Source organism: Notamacropus eugenii, chromosome 2, assembly GCF_028372415.1.
Source record: "Notamacropus eugenii isolate mMacEug1 chromosome 2, mMacEug1.pri_v2, whole genome shotgun sequence".
Lineage (NCBI taxonomy): Eukaryota > Metazoa > Chordata > Mammalia > Diprotodontia > Macropodidae > Notamacropus > Notamacropus eugenii.
Genome location: NC_092873.1, coordinates 343,789,792 through 343,804,437, shown reverse-complemented (window position 1 = coordinate 343,804,437; position 14,646 = coordinate 343,789,792).

Here is a 14,646-nt window from a genome sequence, read left to right as displayed (position 1 = left end):
TATATTCAACTGAAAATGTATTCAGTACCAAATATTCTTTGAGAGCAGAGTTAATTTTTTGAGCTAATAGTCATTTAAAGCCAAGAATGATTAAGCTGAGTGATATTATTTTTGGTTCAAAATTTAATGTACTATAACATGAAAAGACTAATCTAGTATTAGACAAACCCCAAACCCAAGTTACTAGAGGAAAGACTTCCTATTTGACAAGGGGGCAGGGAAAAATGGAAAGCAGGTTTGCAGAAAATAAGTTTAGATCAGTAGCTCATACCATACGTCAAAATCTGCTGTAACTGTATAATTGATCTTTATTAAATAAATCACATCAGTGACAAAAAAAGTAGAGAATGAAACTAAAAACTTTCAAATCTATGGTTATGGGGAAAATTAATAACCAAGTAAAGGAAAGAGAAGATAACAAGTGACAAAAAAGATAATTTGGATTACATAAAATTTAAAAGCTTTTGCATAAATGGAAGCAATGCAATTAGAATAAGGAGAGAAATGCTATTTTATAACCAAGATAATAAGAAATTGGCATAAATATTTAAAATGGAGTCATTCTTCCAATAGATAGCTAGTCAAAGGATAAGAACATTTTTCTTTCCTTTAAAAAAAATCTTTTTTTATTCATCTTTTTTTGATATTACTTTCATTTCCTACAATGTCCCTCTTCTACTCACCAAACCAGCTCTTGTAACAAAGTTTATAAAGAAAGAAAAAATGCAATTTGGCAAAACCAGTTGGCATATCACTTATGTTTGATAATATATACAATAATCCATACCCAAAGTTCCCAACTCTGCAAAGAAGGGAGCTAGAAACATTTTCTCAACTCTTCTCTAGACTATACTTGTTAGTGTTGTTGTGCCTTCATTTTCGAAGAGGGCCGTGACATCAGAGAAATGATGACATGACTTGCACTTGACTTTGTTTTGAGTGAGGGAGGGCTGTGCAGGTCACCAGCCTCACTTCTCCTCCAGAGCCATCTGAATCCAGTGACTAGATATTCATCAGGATGACTGGAGATGGCTCAGGATACCATGGGAGATCTTGACTTTTAGGGTAAGGCCTTTTCAGGTATTCACTTAAAGGGAGATAATGCCCATTCAGGGAGTAGTCAGGAAATGGCCTCTTTAAATAGAAAACAAAATAAAGAAATAAAGAAATAAATCAAGCTGGGAGGGGCAGGAGCCTCAGAGTTGTTTTTTAGACCAGAAACAGTTACTATTGACATTCACTCTAAACCAGGATTACCCATGGTAATCTTTGGGAGAGAGAAAAACACTTCATCTAGGAGGGCTAGGAAAAAAAAATGATATAAGAGCTGCCCAGCTTAGTTTTGAAGGAAACCACAGATTTCTAGAGGCAGAGGTGAGGAGAGAAAGCATTTCAGACACAGACACTGACAAATGCTTGGATATGGGATACTGAATGTTTTCAAGTTTTTTTTTCTATCATATTTGCAATAAATATCTTCCTAATCTATTTTCTTTAAATTATATATTTTTTTGTCATTCATCCTTTTATTTTAACGTAGTTGAATATATCTATACTTTTAATTACTTCTATGGGTCACAATGAAAAGAAAGTTAAAAGGATTTTATTGAAATGAGCCTCAGGCAAATGCCAGGACCATGTGGGAGAGTTCAGGAGAAGTTGGGGAAGATGGGGGAGAGGGTTTCTGGGGCCTATATCCCATAATTACCAGCTTCATCTTTCTAAAGCACTACTCTGTATTATTCCTGTGCTCAACCTTTCATGGTTCCCTATGACCTACGGAACAGGTGAGCTAGATAATCAGTGGTTAGAATGAGGAGCCTGGATTTAGAAAGACCTGAGGTCAAATCCATCTGAAAAGTTCTAGCTATGTGACCCTGAACAAGTCATTTAACCTCTGTTTGCCTTAATCCACTGGCGAAGGAAATGGCAAAAAAAAAAAAAACCCAACAAAACACTCCAGTATCTTTGCCAAAAAAATTCCATAGACAGTAGGGATCTACTGGGTAATTAAGAGTTGGACATGATGGAATGACATCATGGCCCACAGAATAAATTCCAAATTCCTTAGTGGGAAAATCCAGTTCCTTCATGTGACCCTACCTTTCCAGCATTATTTTCTATTATTTCCATATACAGCACTTATATTCTATCCAAGAAAGGTTGAACTGAACTGAAAATGCCCCATATATGTCTACCTCTGTTGCTTGTTCCACAGCCAGAATACCAGCTCCCTACCCAAGCCCCCACTTTTTTTTTGTGTCTTACGAATTCTTAGATCCAAACGATACCTCTCTAAAGCTTTCACTAATCCCTGTGCTTTCTCCCTTCTCTCAACTCCTATTACTTAGACTTCTTTGAGGATACTACATGCAACCATCAGAGAAGCTACTTGACTTGTTATTATAATTACAATGTGAACTTCTGGGCTTTGTTCTTTCTGTTTACACAGTTCTATTCGTTATATATTATTTTCCTGCTTCTGTTTATTTTACTGTACACCAGATCATGTACAAATTTTCCCATGCTTTTCTGAATCCTTCATATTCCTAGTTTTTGTGGTGTTGTAATGTTCTATTACATTTACATACCATAATTGGTTTAGTCATTTCCCAATCAATAATTATTACCTTGGTTTTCCATTTTGGTTTCCATTACTTTGGTTTCCATTGTTTTCCAAATATTTCACAAAACATGCTGTTATGGATGTTTTGATGTATACAGAATGCTCTGGCATTCAAAACTCTTTAGAACCTAGCCTTTTCCAATCTTTATTTCTCATTTCTAACTACCTTGCTCCTTAACACATACTGACATTGACCTCCTGGCTGCCCCACAAACAAGACACTCTATCTCTGAATTCTGGGCAGTTTTCTTTGTTTGAGGAACACTTCTCTTCCTCTTGGACTAACGCCCTTCCTGGCTTTCTTTAAGTTCCAACTAAAATTCCACCTTCTGCAGGAAGCTTTCCTCAATCCCTCTGTTAATCATCTTCTATTTATCCTGCATATAGCTTGCTTTATGTATATTTCTCCCCTCCTGGATGCATACTTCTCACCCCCCTCCCCCATTGAATTGTAAGTTTTTTGAGGACAGGTACTATTTTTTGCCTCTTCTTCTATCTCCAGTGCTTAGAGCAATGTCTGACATATAGTAGGCTCTTAATAAATGTTGACTTAATAAATGTTGATTGATTGATTTATATGATACATTTCTGTGTTTAGTCTTCTTTGTGTATATGCTGTGAGGATCACCTGGCAGGATAAGGTACCAGACACTGAAGTCCTTGCTCGAATTAAACTGCCAAACATTCAAACTATGCTTCAGAGAGCACAACTGTGGGCTGGCCGTGTTGTTCGAATGCAAAATGTACACTTGCCAAAAAGACTATTTTATGAAGAACTCAGATGGGGCAGGCAATCACATGGTGGTCAGAAGGAGCGATACATGGACACTCTCAAGAACTTTGGATTTGATTGTGCGACATGGGAGACACTGGCACAGGACTGCTCAGCATGGCATGCCCACATCAGAAAGGGTGCTGTGCTCTATGAGCAAAGCAGAATAGAAACAACACAAAGGAAACATAGTATGCACAAATTTGGAGTATCCACCTCAAATGTTCACATGGACTCTCTGTGCCCAACCTGTGGTAGAGCATTCCGAGCTCTTACTGGTCTGATCAGCCACAATCGGACACACTAAAATTTCACTTTATTGTGGTGATATCATTTTGGTCTTGTTTGAGAACGTAGGACAACAACCAGAGGATCTTTGATTTAAGATCAATTCACAGTTGTGTCAGTGTACTAGCATGCCTGTCTTTCCACAGTCCCTCCAGCATTATTTCCATCTCATCATCTTTGACAATTTGATATGAAGTGAAATCTCAGATTTCTTTTTATTTGTATTTCTCTTATTAGTGATTTGGAGCAGTCTTTCATATGGTGTTAACTACCTGCAAATCTTGTGAGAACTGTTTGGGATATGAACAATTTTCAATGGAAAAAAATGTAAGCTATCAATAGTTGTATAAAAATGATTCAAATCACTAAGAAGAGAAATACAATTTAAAAGAGCTCTGAGATTTCACCTTACAACCACTTAATTGGCAAAGATGATGAAAGACAGAATCAGTCAATTTTTGAGGGATTGTGGGAAGGCAGTCCCTATACATTGATCTGAATTGGTTTAACTATTGTAGAAAACAATGTGGAATAATGTAAGAAAAGTTGCTTAACTCTTACTACCCTTTGATCCAGCCAAATCATTATTGGGCATCTATATCGTGCCTGCCCTCCCCTACTTCCCCCAGTAGCTCCAAAGTCAAAAGTCACTCCAAGAAAGTAAATGACAAGAAGAAAAAGTCCCATATATAACAAAATAATCATGGCATCATTTTTATTGTGGATGCAAAAAAAAAAAAATGGAAACAAAGTGGACACTCATTGATTGGGGAATGAATATTATTGTTTATGAATTTAATGTAATATTGTTGTTCTATAAAGCCAAAAACTTAGGAATTCAGAGAAAAATGGGTAGACTTGAAAAAACCAACGCAGAATAAAGGAAGCAGAACCAGGAACACAATATATATATATATATATATATATATATATATATATATATATATATATATATATATATATATATATATATATATATAAACTGTAACGTAAAGTAAAAGCACACTAAGCGCTGCTTAAGTCACAGTAATTGGAGAGGCTAATACTGGGCTCAGAGAAATGATGATGAAACCCATTTCCCTTATCTTGGGACTATGGGTGCAGAGTGTTGTATACACTGGTCAGATGTAGCTATTTTGTTGTTGCATTTTGCTTAATTTTATGTTTGTCATAAGGGAAGACTGGCGAGAGCAGGGAAAAGGCATACATTGAGAAATTATTGTTAAAAAAACCTTTTTTTTCTGGCAATGGGAGAGATTGATTTTACTGTATAGACCACAAATTGGTTCCTGAAGACAATTCATAAAGGAGAGCTCCAAAAAAGTCTTTGAGGAATGGCAACGCCATTAGGATAAATTGTAGCTTTTCAAGGTGACCCCTCTACAGAGTAACACGGTTTGGACTTGTGTTATTGTTCGGCCTAGAGGCCGATGGGCTACCCGAGTCTCTTACCTTTCCTCCAGGTCTTTGGAGGCCAACCAGATAAACGGGTTGAGAGAAGAGACTTTCCAGAGTTGAACAAGGGTTAGGCTTTATTCAGGGTCTTAGTTACATATCCATATGCAGGGTGAAGTTCTTCCCCAGGAGAGAGGAATCCTCCTCCTCCCAAGGGGTAAGGATCATACAGCAAGAGGATGGGAGTGGAAGAGGGGAGGGACCCTCTTCCCTCCAAGGGCCCTGCAGCAAAAAGAGGGCCTTCAGGTTTTCCTGTCCCTACTTAAGCTCTCCCGCCACATAGTTTGCACATGAATACCGCACATGCTCTCAGCCCCTAGCTGATTAACAACAGGTGTGCTCAGACCACGGACCAATCTCAAGGGTGGGATGCTCTCCCCAGCAAGTTTCCCACTGAGAAGAGGTGGAAATACACAAGATAGCCTGTGTTTCACGCCTCAATCCCCAGCTGTTCCCTGGGGGGCCTCGTGAGAACTCTGAGGTTTAGAAGTCCTCACTTTTACCTGCCCAAGACTGTCCATGTGAAAACTGAGCTTACACCCCCAACATATTATGACATACTTATTTTAAAAAATCAAATTTTTGTTAATTATAGTCACTCCCCTACACATGAAAAAGTATTAAATCTTCAGAGAATAGCCCCTTATATGTACATGTGCTCAATAAATACTGAGTTTAATTGAATTTAAAGTGCAAGTATATATAAATGCACATTTGTGTTAAGTAGACCAAAAAAATAACCATGAAAACGCAATACATTCTCCATTACCATACTATCAACCACAGATTGGATAGCTTTACCTGGGTGTCCTGTCAGTATCCACATGTCCAAAATGGAATGTATCATCTTTTCTCCTAAACCTATCCCTTCTACAAACTTCCCTCTTTCTTTATAGTTGTTCAGTTTTCTAACCTTGGAATAGGCCTTAAATCTTCCCTCTTCCTTAATACTCATATCTAATCAGCTAGGTGGTGCAGTGGAAAGAGCAGCAGTGCAGGGGTCAGGAGGACCTGAGTTCAACTCTCACCTCAGACACTTAACACTCAGTAGCTGTGTGACTTTGGGCAAGTCACTTAACCCCAACTGCCTCATCCTGGGTCATCTCTAGTCATCCTGATGAATATCTGGTCACTGGATTCAGATGGCTCTGGAGAAGTGAGGCTGGTGACCTGCACAGCCCTCCCTCCCTCAAAAACAAAGTCAAGTGCAGGTCATGTCATTATTTCTCTGATGGCATGGTTTTCTTTGGTAACGAAGGACGAGCACACACACACACACACACACACACACACACACACACACAATCAGCTAAGAGGTCTTAGTGATTTCTCCTCCATGCTATTTCTCACATCCATCCTCTGTTCGTTCGGCTAAGTGGTGCAAGGGATAGAGGTAGAGGCCTGGAGTCAGGAAAACATGAATTCCAATCCAGTTTCAGATACCTACTAGCCATATAACTATGGACAAATAACTTAATGCCTCAGTTTTCTCATTTATAAAATGGGGATAATAATATCTACTTCCTAGGGTTGTTGTGAGGATTAAATGAGATAATATTTATAAAGCTTGGAGTGTGTGTGTGTGTGTGTGTGTGTGTGTGTGTGTGTGTGTGTGTGTGTGTTACTGTATTTGTTCAGGGTGCTTTTGTGGTGTGAACCACCAGATGGAGCTCGAATCTTGAATAGCTCTAGCCCTGCTTTCTGTGTAGAGTTTGCGATTCCCTTTCCCTCATCCTTTTCCACCTTGTGCCTTCGTAGATTTCATGTTTAAAGTCTAGGGATAAGCATATTTCTTCCAGTCACTACTCATAACTCAGTTCTTTGATCTCACTTTCCCTCTTCAGCAAAGCCAAAGAATCAAATCAGCATTTGAATTAAATTGCTTCTGTGGAAGCAAACTCAGGCATGATAATAATTATATTAATACTACAACTTAAAACTACAGAGCAACGAAGCCCAGCTCTTCCTGGTGAAGTTTGAATTTTTGTCTGCTTTGGCTTCATTTTCTGCATCTGTTTTTACAGATGGATCCAAAAGTCATTTTTTTTTCACCCAGTATTGCTATCCCAGTGGAGATAAGGAAAATACCTAACTAATTTAACAATGATGATAGCTAACATTTAACAATAACTCTGGGAAGTGGGTGATATTTTCATCCCCATTTTACAGATAAGGACACTAAGTCTGAAGTGACTTGCCCGGCACCACATGGTTAAGTGTCTGAGGCTGTTTTTGAACTCAGGGCTTCCTGACTCCAGATTAGGCACTCTACACACAATGCCATCTTGTTCTAATTGTTGTTTAGTTGTTTCAGATTCTTTGAGATATTATTTGGGGGGGTTTGTTGTTTTGGTTTTTTTTGGCAAAGACACTGGAGTGGTTTGCCATTTCCTTCTCCAGATCATTTTACAGATAAAGAAACTGAGGCAAACAGTGCTAAATGACTTGCCCAGGGTCACACAGCTAGTAAGTGTCAGAGGCCAGCTATGAACTCAGAAAGATGAAGTCTCAGCCCACCACTCTATGCACTATGGGCCACCTAGCTGCCTTATAGAAGTTCATACCCTCTGGCTATTTCCGTGATAAGTTTCCCCAGCTCCTGACCAGTACTGCCAGGTGAGGCAAAGACTCAATACTTCCTCAATCCCTTCACCCTCACACATCACTAGCTCCATCCCAAGGAACCCAGGCTCACACATGATGAGGTGCTTTCTTGGGGTCTTCTCCCGATGTTGCCACCAGTCATTCTGGAAAATCTGGCTATCCCCAGAAGGTATGATGCACTGGAACCCTGAACCCACAGGGCAGAATTTAGGTTCCCCAGAGACTGGGAGTTTTTTTTTCTTTCCAGTTCTTGTGCTGGGCTAAACTATGGTATAGTTATTTTTATTTCAATCAATATCTTTTGTTTTTACATTACCTTTATTTGCCTTCAAATCCTAAGACATATAATAAAAAAATAAAAAAGTGGCTTTTTTGAAGAAATTCAGCAAAACTAACAGACATATAAACCAAGTCTGATAATCAATCAACATCTATTAAGAGCCTACTATGTGTCAGGCACTGTTCTAAGCACTGGAGATAGAAGAGGCAAAAGACAGTACCTGCTCTCAAGGAATTTATAACCGAATGGGGGAGACATCATGCAAGCAAATATACACAGAGTAAGCTATATACAGGATAAATAGGAGATGATTAACAGAGGGGAGGCACTGGAATGAAGAGAGATTTCAGAAGGCTTCCTGTTGAAGGTGGTATTTTAGTTGGGACTTAAAGGAAGCCAAGGAGGTCAATAGTTTGAGCAGAAGAGAGGAGAGTGTTCCAGGCATGGGGCACAGCCAAAGAAAATGCCCAGAATTTAATGTCTTATTTACAGAACAATCAGAATGTCAAACTAGATCAAAGAATAGGGAAAGTAGGAGGGGGCTAAGTTACGAAGAGCTTTGAATGCCAAATAGCATTTTGCATTTGCTCCTGGAGGGAATAGGGAGCCAGTGGAGTTTATTGAATAGGGACAGGTGACGTGATCAGACCTGCATTTTAATAAAATCATTTTAGTGGCCCAATGAAGGATGGATTGCAGTGGGGGAGACTTGAGGCAGGCAGACACACCAGCTGGTTAGCGTATGAATCGACGCATGAGGGGATGGGGTCCTGCACCTGAGTGGTGGAAGTGTCAGAGAGGAGAGAAGGGGACATATGTGAGAGAAAGGGGAAATTTAGCACAAAAGTGAAATTGACAGACTTTGGCAACAGATAAGATGTGGGAGTGGCAGTGAGAGATAGGAGGACTCCAGGATGACTCCTAGGTTGACAGTGTATGTAGTCTTCCATATCCATAGTTCCCCACCCCTACAAAAAGAGAGCTATGCCTTCCATTTTCTTATCTTCATACTTTAGCAAAGTTGGGAAGTATATGTTTTCAAGGTGGCCAAAGTCGAGTCTAGAGGTTAAAGGATAGTGTTTCTGTTAGAGTCAATCTACAGAAGGATACGCACACATTTATGTATACACACATAATATGTATATAGAACACACACATATATAAATATATGTATATAGAATGCACACACATATACATGTACACACATATGTATATAGAATATATATATATATACATATGTATGTATGTGATTGTATTAGTAGAAATCTGGGAAATCTAGAAGAAATTTCTAAAAGAAGTAGAGAGGCCATACTCTTTGCCTGTGGTTTAGGAATGGTGCTGTATTGGAGGTTCTGGAGTGTCCAAAGTGTACTTCCTTAAAAGTTTTCCCAGTAGGCATAGCTCTCAAGCATCTTAGACTTGTTATTAAAATACCAAGATTCACGTCTGGGCTCTGGCACTTACTAGTTGTGTGACCTGGGCAAATTACTTAACCTTTGCTTTGTGTTCTTGAGGTCTAAAACAGGGATATAATACTTGTGCATACCTCTCAGGGTTGTTGTAGAAAAACTGCTTTGTAAATCTCAAAGTGCTGTATAAACGAAAGTAGTATTCATTAGTTGATATTTTTGGTGATTCCATAACTTTGTACAATCATTCTCTAGCTGGGAATCTCACATGTGAGGGAAGGTGTACAATGGGCTATACATCCTGGCGAGGAGTTGCTAATGATATATGTATACTATATATGTGTATATATATATATAGATATATGATTAATTTGATGATGAGTTGTGGTAAGAATGTTTTTATGTCAACTGTTTTTCATGTTTGTTCCAAGTACCTGCATTCCTCCCTCAAATAGATCTACCTCTGCTTTTCCTATTTATTTCTCTTATACTTTTAAGGTTGTGCATCATGGTGGTCTATTAGGAAAAGCCATATCATTGGGTGGGGCATCCCATATGTGATAAAACTCACTCAGAGCCTGCCCCTAGCTTCTTTACCTTAGTAAATTACATTACATTACATTTGGCCACTATGTTTCTTAAAATCTAAATTATACTTCTTATCTTGATTAGAATCGACATTTATATATTAGATATGGGAAACATATTTCTGATTGACTTACAATTGGGCTATCAAAATGTGGCTTGCAATCTATGTATGACATGTAATTCTACTAACAGGTGGCTAGGTGGTGCAGTGTGTATAGTTTGGTGCATGGAATCAGAAAGACTTATTTTCCTGAGTTCAAATACAGCCTCCAACATTTCCTAGCTGTGGGACTCTGGGCAAGTCACCTAACTCTGTTTGCCTCAGTTTCCTCATTTGTCAAATGAGCTGGAGAAGGAAATGGTAAACCACTCCAGTATCTTTGCCAAGAAAACTGGGTCACAAAGAGTCGGACCCAACTGTAATGACTCAACAACTATTGCTGCATGAATATAGTGCTGGACTTGGAGTCAGCAATCATGAACCTAGGCAAGTCACTTAATTGCCAGCAGCCTTTAGTTTCCTCATCTATAAAATAGAGATGATAATAATACCTACTTTTCTGGGTTGTTAAGAGGATAAGATTTGTAATTTGTATGGTGCTTTGTAACCTTGAAGTATGATTAAAATGGGAGTTATATTGTTGTTTTGAATCTCTGCTTACAGTTATAATTATATAAAGTTCATATAAAGACTATTATTACCAGCATTTATTTTAACATGTTATTTTAATTACTATTTTAATATTAATAATTATTAATACTATTATTATTATTACTATCTCAAGGTGAAGATAATCTTATAAAGGAAAATTGTCTTTGGCAACAAATCACATCCACGCCTTGGAACTAAAATACTTTTTGCTACTAGAATAAACTTGCTTAACTTATAGTGCAAAGTGGGAACTCTTTTAAATTTCATGTTTAATAGCCCACATTGAACTTTTTGGGGGAGTGGGGCTATGATCTTTATTTACTTTTATGACATTCATTTTTAAAATTTTCAGTTCCAAATTCTCTCCCTCCTTCCAAGTCTTTTCCCACCTATTGAGAAGGCAAACAGTATGACACCTATTATACACATGAAGTCATGCAAAAAATATTTCCATATTAACTACCTACATTGAACTTTAGATAGAGATAAGACCAGTTTATATTCAGAGCTATTTTATGGTCTAAGGTGAGAAAAATGGGAGCTATATTTAGCCTTGTTGGAGTAAATGGCAGTGTACGATGTTATGTAAAGTATAGGCCTTCTATATATTTGTGGGTAAGGTAGGATTAACCTATATGCCTGACCAACCCAAAGTATCTATGGTTTTGTAAAGCATATTGGAAGAGAGATTACTTTATGAGGATGTTGAAAGGGATTCTTTTCTCTCTTCCTGATTATCTATTGCTGTTGGGGAACCACCATCTTCCTAGTGACCCAGACTCCCAAACTAGGTGTCATTTTGGACTCTGTCTCTCTCTCTGTCTGTCTCCCCTCTTTCTCTCTTTTACTCTCTCTTTGTCTCTGTCTCTGTTTCTGTCTCTTTACTTCCCTCCCTCTCTACCTCTGTCTCTCTCTCTCTTCCCTTCTCTCCCTCCTTCTTTCTGTTTCTGTGTCTGTGTCTCTGTCTTTGTGTCTCTGCATCTGTCTCCCTCCCTCTCTCCTTTCTCACTCTATTACCTCTGTCTCTGTCTTTCCCCTTCCTTCCCTTCCTCTCTCTGTCTCTGTTTCTGTATGTGTCTCTCTCTCTCTGCTTATGTGTCTGTGTCTCTGTCTTTGCATCTCTGTATCTCCGTCTCTCTCTCTTCCTTCTTCTCTTTCTCTGTCTCTTTGCTCTCTGTCTCTGTCTCCCTGTATCTAATCTGTTGCCAAAGTCTATCGATTCTACCCTTGCAGCATCTCTCCCCCATACCATCTCCTCTCCTCTCACACTGCTACCACTCTAGCACGGTCCTCATCACCTCACCCCTGGCCTGTTATAATAGCCTATGATGGGTCTGCCTCAAATCTCTTCCTTTTCCAGTCTACATTCAAAGTGATCTTGCTATAAAGCACAGGTCTGACTGTGTAACATCTCAGAATTAAATATCTAATGCTTAGTTTGGTTTTTAAAACCTTTCATACCATGGACCCCTATTGCCTTTCCAGTCTCCTTAAACCTTCCTCACCTCTACACTCTCTGTAATTCAGTGACACTGTCCTCAGCGCTGTTCCTTGAACAAGATGTTCTATGCCCCGCCTGTGTATTTTCACGGCTTGTCCCTCATGCCTGCACTGACCCTCCTTGTCTCTGCCTGCAGCCTCCCTTCCCTGAGTTGTGTTTACTCTTTGCTTAGATAAAAGTGTTTGCTGGCTATCTGATGTTTTTCTGCGAGGCAGCCATGAGGCTGGAGCTGGTAGAGCTGGCTGAGAGTCTTAGCTAGAACCATATCTTCTGCAAAGAGTCTTTCCTGGTCCCTCTCAATATTAGTCCCTTCTCTCTGGGATTATCTCCAATTTATCCTGTACATCCCTTGTTCACATGCTGTTTTCTACATTAGACCATGAGTTCCTTGACAGCCAGGACCATGTTTTTGCCTTCCTTTGTTTCTCTATCACTTAGCATATAGTGCCTAGTACATAGTAAGTACTTAAATAAATGCTTGACAACTTGACATTTCTATATTCAGGTCATTTGTTTCTGTCTGGAATCTGTGGTTTCTCTGTTCTGTGTGGAATATCTGATGTGTTTGTCATCCTCTTCAAAATTTGGATATTGCTAATAATTTTGCTAGGTAGCTAATAAGTTTGCAGGCAGCTAGGTGGTGTAGTGGATAAAGCACTTAGCCTAGAGTCCGGAAGACCTGAGTTCAAATATGTCCTTAAACACTGACCCTGGGCAAGTCATTTTCATGTTGCTTGCCTCAGTTTCCTCATCTGTTAAATGAGCTGGATAAGGAAATGCCAAACCAATCCAGTATCTTTGCCAAGAAAACCCCAAATAGAGTCATGAAGAGTCAGACATGACTGAAAAACAACTGAACAACATTTGTATAGAAACCCTAGATGACTGCAGATTTCCCACCCCTAGCCCCAGAATCCCTCTGGGAGATAGGACTCACCTGGCTCAGCTGCCAGCAAACTCTCATATGGAGTCCATTTCCTGGACCTTTGATGACTTTTTCTTCCAATTTTTCAAAATTTCACAAGGTCCTGTCCCAAAGGAAAGAAGATACAAACAGGAGGCAGATCCCACGCCAGATGTAGGTTTGCCTAGAAGGCCATGTGCTCACCAGCTCCATGACAATTCTGGGTAAGGGGAAGAAAGAAGGGGGAGGAGAACAAACATTTATTAAGTGCCTGCTATGTGCCAGGCACTTTACAAATATTATCTCATTTTATCCTTGGATGTCATTATGCCCATTTTACAGTTGAGGAAACTGAGGTAGGTCTGTCCCCCATCCAGAGACCCACAGTACTCTATCCATCTCCATTAAGCACAACCAAGAAGAAAGTGTGGGGGAGGGAGAGAGAGTGAGAGAGAGGGAGAGAGAGAAAGAGAAAGAGGGGGAGAGACAGAGAGAGAGAGAGGGAGAGAGAGAGAGAGAGTCTCTAATCTAGCCAGTTATGGGCATCTAGTCCTGGCTCAGCAATGGTTCAAAAAGCCCCTCTTAACCATATGCTAAACAGACAGGAAACAGTCATAGAATACCTGCGTACACCTCAAACTGGAGAGCAGAGCTGTACATTGCACACCCCTGGAAGCAAGTTTCTACATAGGGTATTGCCACAGGCAGAGGGTGCTGATGGGGTGCTTGGACCCCAGCCCCAAGATCATGTCTCTGGAAGCCTCCCAGTTTCTCAGTAGCTCCCTGTTCTGTGAGAAAATTTTCTCTTGTTGTAGAACACATTCTTTTATGAGAACAGACAAAGCAGTATCCAGCCCAAAGATTTTTGTCCCTAAGGACTCTCTACCTCTTGGCACCAGATCCCCAAGGTTCATGCCTCTGACAACTCCTCTAATTTCTGGTATACTCCGTACACTTTCCCATCCATAACTCCCAAAGGCACCTGGACCCCTAGATTACCTAATTAGAATCCCTGTCATTCCTTTCCCATATAAACACCAGCACCATCCTCACTCTCTCACAGGTTCCCTTAAGGAACCATGACTACTTTTACTAAAGCATTACAGTAAACTTTTTGCCACTTGACTAAGAGAAGGCTTGAGTGTGTGGATTTATTTCAGGCGGCCTCCCTTGGCATTCTCAAGGTCCCAGCGCCCCTAAACCTCTTTAGTACTGCGCATGCTCCTCAGGTCTGGGCTATCATTGAATAATCCTCTGTTATATATAGTAACATTTTCAATTTTCTGCATCACATCTAAGTTAAAGGCATTCTTTCTCAGGCTTAGTATCACCATGACAGGACATCAAGAACAGAAAGTGGAAGGAAGTATGTTAGAATAGAATTTAGCAGATATTCTACCTAGACCATCAGCACTACTGTTAAATGTCAGGACCATCAGTCTTGGAATCACAGATTCCAGTTGAAAAAATAGGGTCATTTTTTTCCCCCACTCTAGAAGTTCCTAATAAAATAGAAAAACAGAGTACTTGGGCTAGTAGTACCTTCTTCCTTGCCTAAGAATGGGAA